General features: G+C 39.3%; 1 protein-coding gene across 2 annotated transcripts in view; it reads right to left on the bottom strand.

Annotated features, from left to right (window-relative positions):
* LOC122794659 (probable carboxypeptidase X1) overlaps positions 1 to 15064 on the bottom strand; it is a 1175708-nt gene that overhangs the window by 116039 nt on the left and 1044605 nt on the right. The gene's annotated exons all lie outside the window — the stretch shown is intronic.

Here is a 15064-nt window from a genome sequence, read left to right as displayed (position 1 = left end):
TTAAAGTAAATAAAATGTTACACTACAGGTTCTTATCCTGCTGCATATTTGAAAAAGAATTTCAAGTTTGTAGTCTAACCAAATAAAACTGATTCCAATGTTAGCTTATTTTATTTCAAATATCATGCCATGGACTTGAGAAATACTTAGTAAGCACTTAATACAATTCACCACCCAAATCAAGCAAGACCTTACATTTGTGTCTACCCATCTAGGTATCAGAACTCATCTTAAAGGTAGACAAGGTGCTACTTTGGGTTCTGGAAACATGTTGAGCAAAGAGCCTATCCCACCAGCATACATCCGACCCTGCAGACATGGAAGACCCAGACAAAGGCTTTTCACCTGTATCACTATTTAGGCTATTTAGACTATGATGTTTGCAGATGACATTGTGATCTGTAGTGAGAGTAGGGAACAGGTGGAGGAGACCCTGGAGAGGTGGAGATATGCTCTAGAGAGAAGAGGAATGAAGGTCAGCAGGACTAAGACAGAATATATGTGTGTTAATGAGAGGGAGGACAGAGGAATGGTGAGGATGCAGGGAGTAGAGGTGGCAAAGGTGAATGAGTTTACGTACTTGGGATCAACAGTTCAGAGTAATGGTGAGTGGTGAAGAGAGGTGAAGAAGAGAGTACAGGCAGGATGGAGTGGGTGGCGAAGAGTGTCAGGAGTGATTTGTGACAGACGGGTACCAGTAAGAGTGAAAGGGAACGTCTACAAGAGGGTAGTGAGACCAGCTATGTTATATGGGTTGGATACAGTGGCATTGACACAAAAGCAGGAGTCAGAGCTTGACGTGGCAGAGTTGAAGATGTTAAGATTTGCACTGGGTGTGACAAGTATGGACAGGATTAGGAATAAGTATATTAGAGGGTCAGCCCAGGTTGGAAGGTTTGGAGACAAAGCAAGAGAGGCAAGATTACATTGGCTTGGACATGTGCTGAGGAGGGATGCAGAGTATATTGGGAAAAAGATGCTAAGGATGAAGCTGCCAGGTAACAGGAAAAGAGGAAGGCCTAAGATAAAGTTTATGAATGTGGTGAAAGAGGACATGCAGGCGGTTGGTGTGAGAGAGCAAGATGCAGAGGACAGGAAGAAATGGAAACAGTTGATCTGCTGTGGCGACCCCTAACAGGAGCAGCTGAAAGAAGAAGAGGAAGGCACCACTCTGTTGAGAAACAGCAGCACGTCACATTTATTATTTCACCACATAGAATGAAGAAGCAACCAGCAAATTTTTGATATTTTATTTAAAACAGAATGCTCCAAATCACTGCTCTAGCACCTCGGCTTATACAAGCTTATATGTTACATTTATGTATCTCCATTTGTCAATCTGTTAACCAGAATAAATTAGTGAGCAATGCATTCATTCCCTTGTCAGTAGGGTTTATGGGAGAAAAGCCCCGCAGTAAACAAACAGTTTGCAAATAAATTCAGTCTTTGTGAAACAAATAACAGGATCACCCCTGAGCTTAAAGCTCTTGGTTTGAAGCCGAACAGATAGGCTGTGTTTCCTGGACAAGCCATCTGCATTACGGTGCCTTGAACCCAGTTTGTATTTTATTACAAATTTAAAAGGTTACACTTAATTACTCATCTACATATGTTTGTGTTCATGTCTGTTGCCTATTTAACCATAAAACAGGTGCATAGTCTATGACAAAGTAGTACTTTAAAGATAATATCTGTTTAATTGCCAGGCATTCCTCTCAAATAGTGACATTCCCGGTTTCTGCTCTACTCAGTTTTTCACTCAAATGTATATGGGGTATTCTTCCTCATCAAAGATCTGTGAAAAAACATCCCCCAAGGGCCTACCTCTGATGCATCAGTAAGTAGTTTGAAATACCTGCTAAAATCTGGAGAGGCTAAGACAAGCTTTGAACAGAGTATTTGCCTCAGCTGGTGAAAAAAACTGTTTTAAATATAACTATTTAATTTTGTTAAACGTGTGAGGGGAAAAGCCATTGAGCTCAAATAGCTAACTATTTTTGATTGAACCCTGCCAACTCCAACAGTGACCTTGTCTGATCCATGGGTTCATAGGTTCATAATTTCATAGGTGTGTACTAGGCTAATGGCCCTGGAGTCTTTACAAGCCTAACCCATAGAAGTGCCCTGGCATCATGCCACCTGACATTAGTTCCCAGTGCCTCCATCAAGTAGAGCCACTGCAGTGATCCCCAGGGTGAACTTTCTATTTCCCATCCAATCATCAAGATTTCTCTTGAAGAGGGTCAGTGAAGTGCTCTGCTTGACATGTATGGGAAGTCTATTCCAGAGCATGGGCAGTCTCTGAGTTATGTACCTGTCCCTCCAGCATGTTCTATTGATTGTAGTAATGAGGTTGAGGTCTCTGGAGTGTGTAGTGCAGAGGGATTGGCATTTCTTTAGATGTAGCATTTCTAACAGAGCTGGGCCAGACATGGCTTTGTAAGTCAAGCAGAGATCACTTTTAAGTCGGTGATATGAGATAGAGAATAGTTGGAGTTTTTTGAGTCTGTCCATATAGGACAACTGTTTAAGGCTTAGGATCCTCTTTGTGAGGTACTTTTGTGGCCTCTCCAGTTGTTGCAGGTGTCTAGTGATTTACATGCCAAATGGGACATAGTACTCAATGAGTGGCCTAATGAGGGAAGAGTAGAGGGAGACAATGACCTCTTTCTTCCTGGATGCAAAACCCTTAGTAATGAGGTGTGCCACATAGAAGGACTTTCTGACCACAGTGGCAATGTGGTGATCAAAAGACAGGTTGCTGTCAACCTGTGTTCCCAGATTTCTTATAACATCTTCTGTGTCCAGTGGACTACCATAAATGTGGTAATTCATGGCAACCGGATTTTTCCCAAAGGGGATGACGACACATTTTTTGGCATTGAGCTTAAGGACATGGTTCTGACACCAGTCGTTGGTCTCAGTAGGATCTTCTGTAGGATGTCAACCTCACTTGGGGAGTTAATAATAGCTCCCAATTTGCAATCGTCTGCAAACTTTTTCAGCCAGAGACCCTTCATGTTGGTCTGGACTTCAGAGAAGTAGATAATAAACAGAAGGGGACCCAGGACTGAACCCTGTGGGACTCCACTCATGACTGGTCTGCAGTCTGACTTGGAGTCAGCTACTTTCACACTGTGGGTTCTATCTGTGCGCCAGTTTGCAACCCACTTAGCGATATAGGGGTTGACGCCTAGCTTAGTGAGTTTATGATTCCTGAGTGGGGAATGGTATCAAAGGCCTTGGCCAGATCAAGGTAGGCTGTATGAACCACCTTGCCTTCATCCACAGCTCTGATGACTGACTCAGAGAAGTCAACTAGGTTGAGCAGGCATGATCTACCTTTCACAAAACCAAACTGTGTGGGATCCAGAGTTTGGAGATTACCTATATCCATGTTTATTAGGTCCACAATGCTGCATTTCATAGCTTTGCATATCAGACTCATCAGGCTAATGGGGCGATAGTTCCCAGGGTCTGTAGTCACTCCTCCTTTGTGGAGAGGGATGACTGTAGCAGTGTGCCATTCAGTAGGGACAAAGCCTGAGGTGAGGCTGTGATTGAACAGGGCACACAGGTGAGGTGCCAGTTCACTCTAGTTCATGTAGAACTGTGATACGAATGTGATACGAAAGAGGGGAACACTGAGAGATTGTAATTATTTGAATGTTGCCTCACTACATCTCGACATTCTTTTCTTTCTTTTTATTTCGTTTTGTCATATAGAATGATGTTATGTTCCGGAACATTCTAACCTTTTGAGCAGGCATAAGAGATGATGCTCTGTTCCGGAACATTCTGATGATTTCAGCACGTTACATTTGATTACGCAACATAACTTGTTTACTGCTTATGGTTATGAAACATGACTTGTCTGCAGTTTTCTGGTAATGTACTAAAACTTGCAAGGTTATTGGAATATTCCAGTGTAGTATTTGAAATTTGCAGAATCATTGTACTTGGCAGGATTTGCTGTTCCTTCTGGGGTGGGTGGCCAACACCACAGAATGCTCTAGCAAGATCCGGCCTACACTGGAAAAGTACTGATTCTCATGACTTGTGGTAAACAACTTGGTTATATATAGATGGGATTCTCCACACTCAGGCAGATGCCTCACCTGTGGAGTGGACGCACTGCCAAGGACTGTTTTCTCGATGAAGACTCCTGCCTGACTGCAACGGGGCTTCCCAGTCGAGACTGAAGACAGGATGACGCTTTCTCTTTATCAGTGATGTATAATTTTCTTTAAATGTATTGTCTAATTCTATTTTCTATTGAATTCTCTGTTTTAGTAGAATAGAGTAAACTTGTGTTTCTGTTTTAAATAAACAAGTAGAGTTTATTAGCTTGTTAGTTTTCTTTCTGTCAGTAGAAATAAAAGTTCATACAAGTTAACTTTTGGTGTATAGTGTTTTATTTTGAATCCTGCTCATTAGGCAATACATTATTTTTGACAGTCGGCAGGATCCGAAATGTTTAAAAGTAAAAGTAAGAAGGCTATAGCAGTTTTCGAGGTAGAAATTCCAGGACAGGACCAGGACCTGTACAAGCATTATCTTTGGAATGGTCAACTGGTTCAGGATTAAGTGAGAATTGGGATGTTTTTTAAAGGATGCCAAACCAGGTTCAGTGCAAGCATGCTTACAAAAGGTTTTAGTCGAAAAAGGGAAAGAATTGAGTGCCATTATGCCATATGCAGATGGGACTGGATCCTTTTGACTGCATACCGAAAATTACATGAAGATAAAATGTGTAAGTGTGAACAAATAAAACAATTACAGAAACGGATAGTAGAGTTAGAAAAAGCAAAATGTAATTTCACAGTGTCAGACTAAATTGTTAGCAGACAAAACAGATATGTATCAGCATGTAACAGAAAAGGCTGCTATATGGGTAATAAGATATAAATATCACAAACGAAGAGGCAAAATTAATAAAAAGAAAGTACAAATGTCAATTGCAAAGGCAGGTATTTGGTATTCTTCTGATTCTCTGTCCCATTCAGACTCCAATGATGAAAATTATATTTCCCTTGGAGAAGAGGAGCAGAATAAAGGGGGACCAGTAAATGTAAAACCCATTCTTAGACAAAAACAGCAGATGCTTCCTGGTCCGCAAGGGCTATGATATCTGCCAGGGCATCATGACCATTTTATGGAAGATTTTTAACAACAGGAAGTAAGTGATATAATTGAAAAATTCAAACCAAGGTCAGGAGAATCTCTAATTGCATGGTTAGTGAGACTTTATGAGACTGGAGCTACAGGAATACAGATAGATGAAGATGATGCACACAAGTTTTGTGTATTAAGTAGTGATCCTTCAGTACAAGATGTGTTATGGAGATATAATGGGCATGTAACACCTTTTTTTAAAATTATAGCAGATTGCTGTGCTGAAAAATATCCTACAGAAATGGACTGGCCTCCTAATGATAGGCCGTGGTACACATTATGAGATGCTATTCAAAGAATTAAGGAAGAGGCAATGAAAACTGCCTTACTTGTAGGATCTGCTGATACATTATTACAAAATGCTGTGACAGTCTCTGTCAGAAACAGAATTATTAAGTTAGCCCCTCCGGCTTATAAAACAATTATGTTAACATATTTAATTAGCGAGATGGGAACTGCTATTTCTCAAGTTATTGAGGGACTGCGGCAGTTGGGAGAGCTAAGGGGAATGGGGACTAAAACAGTTAAATAATGATAGACGAGAAAATAAAAGTGCTGGACACAAAGAAGCTCAAGTGTCCCGAAAAGATATGTTTGCTGCATTGTTGAAAGATAGGGTGTCAAAGGATGGGATAGATACTCCGGCAATGTGGGAGATGTACAAAAAACGAGGTTTGAATAAGAAAGGCAGGCAGACCCAGAATGTAGAAAGATGGGAGGAGTATGTAGCAGACACTAAAACTGAAAACAGGGAAGAAGGGTCAGCAGGTCCCTCTGCGCCCCCTGCAACGTATCCTGACTTGTCAGATTTACATTTCGACTAGGAAATTAGCCAAGCTCCAGATACAATTACATTAATAGAAATATATACAGAAACACCAGAGTACTTGGTATACAGTAACAGACTTGGCAAATGCTTTCTTTACCATACCAGTTGCAGAAAAAATTATGATCAATTTGCTTTTACCTGGCAGGGATGACAATATACATTTACTCTGTTACCACAAGGATATTTGCGTAGTCCTACTATCTGTCACAAAATAGTGGCAGAACATTTAGACGAAATAAGGTTACCTCAGAATATCCAAATTTCACATTACATTGACGATATTCTTATTCAGGGGAATTCCAGACAAGAAGTGAGTGAGTATTTATAAATGGTAATTAATCACATGAGAACAAAGGGCTGGGAAATAAATCCCAATAAGATTCAGAGACCGGCTCAACCAGTAACATTTTTGGGAATTCAGTGACATCAGGGACATAGAGAAGTTTTACCGAAGGCAAAACAAAAGATTTTAGAATTTCCAACCCCTCGGGATAAAAGAGAGGCATAGCGCTTTATAGGATTGTTTGGATTTTGGAGGCAGCATATTCCTCATTTAAGTCAAATACTTTCCCCATTGTACAAGGTGACTAGGAAGAAATATGAGTTTGTTTGGGGGGATGATCAGCAGAAACTTTTGAGCAAGCGAAGCAGGCTATTCAAAAAGCAGTAGATTTATGGCTGCTACAGGATGGGGAAGTAGAGCTGCATGTATCCGTACAGGATCATTATGCTAATTGGAGCTGTTGGCAGAAACAGGGATCAAAGCGGAAGCCACTAGGATTCTGGACTAGAAAGTTACCAGATGCAGGGAAAGGTATTGTCCTTTTGAGAAGCAATTGTAAACATGTTACTAGGCACTTGTAGACACTGAACAAATGACAATAGGACATACTGTACTCTTGTGACCAGAAATACCTATAATGCAGTGGGTGATGACTTCACCCAAGACGCATAGAATAGGTCATGCTCTGGAAGCAATCATTATTAAATGGAAATGGTATATTCAGGATAGAGCTAAAACTGGAATTAATGGGGTGGTGATGTTACATGAAAAGGTGGCTTAAATACCAATAGATCAACAACTATCTGTTACTGACAAAGCTGAACCAGTCAGTGAGTTCCCGGTAAAATGGGGGATGCCGTATGTGCAGGTACCACTAGAACAACGCAAACATGTTTGGATTACTCATGGGTCAGCAAAATACATAGGAAATAAAAGATGTTGGAAGGCTGTATCTTATAATCCAGTGAGTAAGAGAATTTTAACATCTTCAGGGAATGGCAAAAGTAGTCAGTATGCAGAATTATATGCTGTATATCAAGCACTGAAACAGAAGATGCCAGGCACATGTCATATTTATACTGACTCTTCATCAGTGGCAAATGGGTCAGCAACCTGGCTGCCTACCTGGCAGAATAATGATTGGAAAATTAATTCAAAAGAAATTTGTGGAAAAGAATTATGGCAATCAATTTGGGAAATGATAAATCAAGGTACTGTAACAGTTTACCATGCTTATGTGCATTGTTCTGCAGCTTCTCTAGAATGACGGTTTAATTCTGTTACAAATGAACAAACAAGAATTTCATAAGCTAATATACCAGATGACTCTGAGCAAATGGGGATGGCAAAATGGGCACATTAGAAGTGCAGACATCTGGGAGAAAAGGCCACTTATAGGTGGGCACAAACAAGAGGAATTGCACTTTAATAAAATTTAATTAAAACTGTTATATTACAGTGCCCGGTATGTCAGCATACCCAACAAAGATCCATACCTCATACAGTTCAGGGACATGCAGGATGAGGAAAGTTACTGGGACAAATATGGCACATTGATTATGTTGGTCCTTTACCATTAAATAAATGTTGCCAATATATATGTACAGCAGTAGATACTTATTCTGGGTATCTTATTGGTTTTTCATGTCGACGAGTGACACAGGTAAGTACTCTAAGAACCTTGGATTTAATCATTTTATATTATGGAATGCCTTTGCAAATACAAAGTGATAACGGTTCTCATTTTAAGGGGAAAGAGGTACAGGATTTTGCAAAACAACATAATATTGACTGGGTATTTCATACACCCTATTACCCGCAGGCAGCAGGGTTAATTGAAAGAATGAATGGCTTACTTAAAGACCAATTAAGAAAATTGGGAAGTGGAACTCTGCAAAACTGAAGAGATACATTAAATATGGCATTACAGATTTTAAATAATAGACCAATTTCAGAAACAGAAAAACCATTAATGAGAATGTTAACTCCAGTGTTGCAGATCAAACCATATGTGACGACTGAAACAATTATATATTGGGAAACTCAAGCAGGTGCATTAGCTCCTTCTAGAGCTGCACCAGAGACTGCAGGACTGAGTTTATATTTAGTGAATGCTTGCAAAATACCACCAAGGTCAGTTCAGCTGATTGAGACTGGAACTGGAATTCAAATTCCAACAAAGCATTTTGATTGGATAGTGCCTCAATCAACACTTGCTTTGAAAGGTGTTCAGGTTGTGGATGGAGTTGTTGAAGCAGGTCACCAAGGGGAACTTAAAATTATTTTGTTAAATACTTCAGATGAGAATGTTCATGTACGGAAAAAGGATAGAGTAGCCCAAATATTTATTGTACCTGTGTTAGGCGGTTCCATCACCAGAGGGCAGTCACCGCTTGTTACCGCCTTCAAGAGGGAGTAGATATCTAGTATGCATGAAATCAATTCAGGTACAAAAATATGGGTTCATGAACCCAATAAACAACCTGAACAAGCAGAAGTTATTGCTACTGGGAATGATAATACTGTTTTAATTACTAAACCAGGAAAGGAAAAATGGGAATATATAGCAGCAGATTGGTGTTATTTGCGAGAATAATCATGCTACTTTCCTTTGATTTCAGATTTCAGTTCCCGTGCTAATTATTATTGGTCTCATGTTGTATGAAGCCCCTTCAGCGGAGTGTGTAACACCAGGAGTAAAAGCAGTTAAAATTAATTCAACGGCACTCCAGTGGGGATGGGTTGCTAGTACATGGAATAGATATATAGAAATTTTACCTACCCCGCTGGACAAGGATATCCTACTATCAACTTAACTTTTGAAGGAAATGTAACTATTTGGAGGGTAAGAAGAGGGCACCTTTATGTTCAGTTACTGAATTAAATTACACAGACATAAGATGTTGTAATTGTAAATATGAACACATATACTGAGAAAATTACTACTTTTGCCAGAACGGAACTGATATTTATAATAGATCAATTGATCTACAGTACATTACAGTATTGTTTTGTACGAATGTAACTCAGATAATAAATGGAATATGCGCCTCTCAAATAACTGTACTGAACAATAACCCCAAAGCTCATTTTGATCAAATAATTAAAGTGCCTTCTACATGCAAATATGTAGGACAGACATATCAGAAGACTACTATATTTTAGTGTTACTTTTCCAAACACAGGTAAAAGAAGACAGAAACAAGCTTGGTATAGCACCTTATTAGGCAGTATTAGTACAGGGTTAGAAGCTTTAAATGCTATCGATGTTGAAGTTTTAGCTAATAAAATCAAAGCTTTGGGTCAAGATGTTTCACAAATTATACATTTACAACCACAGTGGAATCCTACAGTCTGGCATACACAAAAACAGTTTTTCAGTTATGAAAAAGAATATTTGTATCAATTTAATGCTTTTGTAGTTCATAATTTGAAATTTGACAAAAATGTTACTAAGTTTGTAAACTGGACAACATGCACTTTACAATCCTTTTACGTTTCAATACAAAAAACTTTGGTGCAAACGAAGTTAATGCTTAATAATGAACATATATGGAGGCAATTATTCAACAAATGGATACCCAATACTAACTGGATAAGATTGTTTCCTGAAAAAACAAGATGTACAGATAATTTTTGTACAGGTTATATTATGCATTATAATGTCACAAATGCAAAAATAATGTGTCAGTTTATAACTTTACCATTGGTAGTTGGACCTCCTGTGTATCCATTCCAGTATTGGTTACCCCACGTGGAAGGAAATTATATTGATTTCTCAAACCGAACGCACAAACTGGAACATTGCACTGAAATGATGGATGGACTTATCTGTGGACAACATTCCCCTATATATGAACCATGTTTTCTTCAACATTCCATCAATATTTGCAAGTGGAATGTATTACCTCCTACGTTTGAAATGTTTGTAGAAATAGCACTACAATTTATATACTTAGTGACAAACCAGACATTATTGTATGCTTTAACACATCCTTTTGTAATTTGTATAGATAATGTAACTCATTTACATTGGCACAATGAAACTTATGTCTTTTCTCCTGAAACACGTTAATGTAGTTCATACCTGGTTACCAGACAAGCTGGAATATCATAATTTGACATTTAGCTTGCTGAAAGAAGATGATGATTAAATAATACTCAACATCTTGAAAAACATTCACAGGCAGTAAATCATAGTATTTTAGATCATGAAATGACAAGCATTATTATAGGGAACTAATTATTTATTTATTTTTATTTATTTACATTTGTTGACCGGGAGAGTCCAACTGGACACATGTCCGTTTTCAGCGGAAGCCCAGGGAGAAAAGCTCCACATTAAGTATTATTTGCATTATACAGTTAAAAAAACATAGCATTTAAATATAGACATTTGTCCAGTTAAGGACGCAATACAAGAAGAAAACAGATGTAAAACAGCTGTAGAGCATAGTACAATTTTAAAATATGGTGACATATACCAAACATGGTTAAAATGTAGTTGAGATTCATCAGTGAACAATTGATATAAACTGTTTTTGAGGTACATAACAGCCATTAGCAGTTGTTGCTACAAGAAGTTAGTATTATGTAGTAGGTAGCTGGGAACATGAGTAGCCAAACTTGCTAAGAGTAGGTTGTTGATAGGGGGCTCAGAGAAGTAGTTGGTGGTGGGAGTGGATGGTATTAGAGGGGGGTTGCAAGGGCATATCTGGCAAGTTTTGAGGTGTGATTTTAGTCAGGATTTAAAGTGGGTGCAAGAAGTTACAGAGGTAATTGAGGATGGGAGGGAGTTCCAGAGTTTGGCTATAGTGCAGGAGATTAATGTTTCTCCATCAGAGTTAATGGCTCTTGTGACCTGTAGGAGGTTTTTGTGGCTGGATCTTAGTGGTCTTGTGGTTATGTAGGGTTGGAGTAGATTCTGGAGGGATGGGACTTTTAGTGGTTGGTTTATTAGTTTGTGGGCGAATGTGAGTTGGTACCATTGAAGGAGGTGAGGGAGCTCTAGCCAACCCAGTTCTGCTAGTGAGAGACAGTGGTGAGTATGGTAGGAAGCCCCTGCGGTGAATTTGGTGATTTTGTTGTAGCAGGTTGACAGCTTATTTAGATCACATTGTCTAAGGTTAGTAAATATTAGAGAGGTGTAGAGTAGGTTAGAGATAAGATGAGAATTTGCTACCAAATGTTAGCTGCTTTGGTAAGTAGTTGCCGATTTCTATATAATACTCCTAGTTTTTTGTGCACTTTTTTAATGGCCATGGAAATGTGAATGTCAAAGTTCAGTTTATTGTCTATTTCTACTCCTAGTAATTTGGTGTGTTCTGTAGGATGGATGGTGGTGTTGTCTTTTGCTGTGATGTTAAAGTGAGAGCTGTCTAGAGTAAGCTTGGTGGGTTGGAAGATTAGTAATTTTGTTTTGTTTGGGTTGAGTATTACTTGGGCATTGTATAACCAAGTTTCAATACAAGAAAATGCCTCCTGTGTGACTTTTTGCAGTTCGGGTAGGGAGTGGGCTGTGCAGATGATGGTTGAGTCATCTGTGTATTGTATGAGTGTGCCATGTGTTGTGGCTGAGGCTAGATTATTGGTGAAAATAGAGTAGAGTAGAGGTCCCAGCATGGACCCTTGGGGAACTCCTATGGAGACTGGTAGTTGGGGGGATAGGTTGTCCTGCCAAACAACTGCTTGTTGGCAGTCAGATAGGTAACTCTGAAACCAGCTGATGACTGGTTGAGAGAAGGACAGGTTATTGAGAAGAGAGATGAGTTGTTTGTGTGGGACCATGTAGAAAGCTTTAGAGAGGTCTAGGAAGGTAGCTGAGGAGAGATAACACATTTTTATTTTGTAGGATAGTGTTAGAGAAAGAGAGTAAGGCAGTGGTGGTGCTATGGTTAGGTTGGAAACCATGTTGTGTGTTGGAGAGGAGGTTGTTAGCAAGGAGGTGATCTGAGACTTGAGAATGAATGCATCTCTCTAGTATTTTGGAGAGTGGCGAGAGAATAGCTATGGGGCGGTAATTGGTTAGATCTGTGGAGGGGCCTCCTTTGTGTAGGGGAATTATGTGTGAGACTTTCCATAGTGTAGAAACATAACTTTCTGACAGAGATCTGTTAATCACGAGTTATGCGGGGTAGGCTAGAGCGTCAGCTGCAAGTTGAATGTATTCACCTGGGAGATTGTCTGCTGCTAATCTGGTGATTTTAAGTTTAGTTAGTAGTCGTTTTATTTTGGAGGTAGGAACAGGAGAGAAAGAGAAGCTAGTTGGGAGACTGTTAGTTCTAGTTGATGGTGTGGGTTTATGGGGGGGGTTGTGTTGTCTAGCTAGTGATAGTACGGTTTGTGTGAAGTGATTGTTGAAAGAGGTAGCAATATTTTCAGAGGAGTGAGTTAAGTTAGAAGTGGGTGTACTTACTTTACCTGGGTGGAGGATGGAGTTTATTGAGGACCAGAATTGTTTGGGGTTATGTTGGGAGGAGGTAAGGGCAGACTGGTAGTATTGGATTTTGTCCTGTTTTATAAGCTTTTTGGTTCTATTGCGTAGTTCTAGGAATTTTTGCCTAGTAGAGGGGGTTTTGGTTTTGTGCTAGTTGGCCCATGCTTTATCCCTGTTTTTCATTTCAGACTTCATGTTTTTTTTACCCCGGGGGATTGTTGGGCTCTAGTTAGGGAACGTCTTATGGGGGTGTGGTAATTAAGGATGCTTAGGAATGTTTTATTAAAGTAGTCAACTGCGTCATCTAGTTTGAGGTATTTTAGAGGTTGCCAGTTACAGTCTTTTAGGGATGAGCTGAATGAGAGAGGGTTGAAGTTATTTTTTTTTGCGTATTTGTCGGTAGATGATGAGTTTTGCTTTATAAAGGTGTTTTCTTAGTAAGAAGGTTGGGGAGTGATCACTGAGGCTGTCAGATAAGCAGACAGCTATATATGACTGGGGGCTCTTATTGACTAGTATCCAATCAAGGGTAGTGTGTTTGTTGGAGTTATTTATCCTAGTAGGTGACTGGACTAGTTGGGTGAAGCCATGAAGATTTATATGATGGGTTGGGTGGTTGCTAGAGCAAGATTGCCAGTCAGTGTTGAAGTCTCCTAGAATTAAAGTTTCTTGGGGTAGGTGGTGGGTAGTCCAGCTGAGGAGGTTTTCAAGTGGAGTGATGTTGTGGCCAGGTGGGAAGTAGCAACCTATTATGTTTAGGGTTTTATTTTGGTTTATTTTAAGGTTGGTATATATTACTTCTTCCTTACCTATTTGGGGAATTGCTAACTTTAAGATCTGGAAGTCTATATGCTGCTTAAATATTATAGCTATACCACCTCTATTTTTGTTTAGTCAGTCTACTCTTAGTATATTGTAACCAGTAGGGAGGATTTGCTCATTAGTAATGTGTGGTTTTAACCATGTTTCTGTAAGGATCACTACATCATAAATTGATTAGTTTAGCCAAGAAGACAGAATCTGATACTGCACACAATTGGTGGGATATATTTACTGGATGGTCAACATCTGGTACCAAATTGTTAAACTGGTTAATACATCCAATATTGATTTTAATGGTTGTTTTGATTCTGTTGACATTTTGGAATTGTGGCTTAACCTATTGTGTTTATAACAAGGCAAATACAGCTTTAAATATCGGATATAAGTGAGTCAATAGTCAAGGGACCGAATGTGATATGAATGTGATACAAAAGAGAGGAACCGTGAGAGATTGTGATTATTGGACTGTTGCCTCACTATATCTCAACATTCTTTTTATTTCTTTTTGATATTAATTTGAATGATGTTATGTTCCAAAACATTCTGACCTTATGAGCAGGCATAAGAGATGATGCTCTTATGATTTCAGCAAGTTACATTTGATTAAGAAACATAACTTGCTTACTGCTTTTGGTTATGAAACATGACTTATCTGGAGTTCTCTGGTAATGTACTAAAACTTGCAAGGTTATTGGAATATTCCAGTGTAGTATTTGAAATTTGCAGAATCATTGTACTTGGCAGGATTTGCTGTTCCTTCTGTGGTGGGTGGCCAACACCACAGAATGCTCTAGCAAGATCCAGCCTACACTGGAAAAGTACTGATTCTCATGACTTGTGGTAAACAACTTGGTTATATATAGATGGGATTCTCCACACTCAGGCAGACACCTCACCTGTGGAGTGGACGCACTGCCAAGGATTGTTTTCCCGATGAAGACTCCTGCCTGACTGCAACAGGGCTTCCCAGGGTTGGGAGGGTGGCCTAATGGTTAAGGTGTTTGCCTTACATACACAAGGTGCAGGGTTTGAGTTTCACAAGGGATAGTTGGCTAGGCTTAAAATGGCTCACAAGGGCAGTCAGCTTAGTACTAATCTATGAACCTATGAGACTGAAGACAGGATGACACTTTCAATTTATCGGTGATGTATAATTTTCTTTAAATGTATTGTCTAATTCTATTTTCTGTTGAATTCTCTGCTTTAGTAGAATAGAGTAAACTTGCGTTTCTGTTTTAAATAAACAAGTAGAGTTTATTAGCGTGTTAGTTTTCTTTCTGTCAGTAGAAATAAACGTTCATATACGTTAACTTTTGTGTATACTGTTTTATTTCGAATCCTGCTCATTATGCAATACAAGAACACAGCCAGGGATACTGTCAGGTCCCATAGAAGCTGCATTCTTGGCCTTGGACAGTGTTGTTTTAACCAGTGCAGCAGTAATACTGGGTCCTGGAGTTGGAGGCAGGTCGTACTAGTATTCATTCATGTCAGCCACGATTTTGAAGTCACTTGTTTT

This window comes from Protopterus annectens, chromosome 2.part1 (genome assembly GCF_019279795.1).
Source record: "Protopterus annectens isolate FY-2018-M chromosome 2.part1, PAN1.0, whole genome shotgun sequence".
NCBI classification, from domain to species: Eukaryota; Metazoa; Chordata; order Ceratodontiformes; family Protopteridae; genus Protopterus; species Protopterus annectens.
The sequence above is the reverse complement of the archived record's forward strand: the minus strand, read 5'-3'. Positions and strand labels throughout refer to the sequence as shown.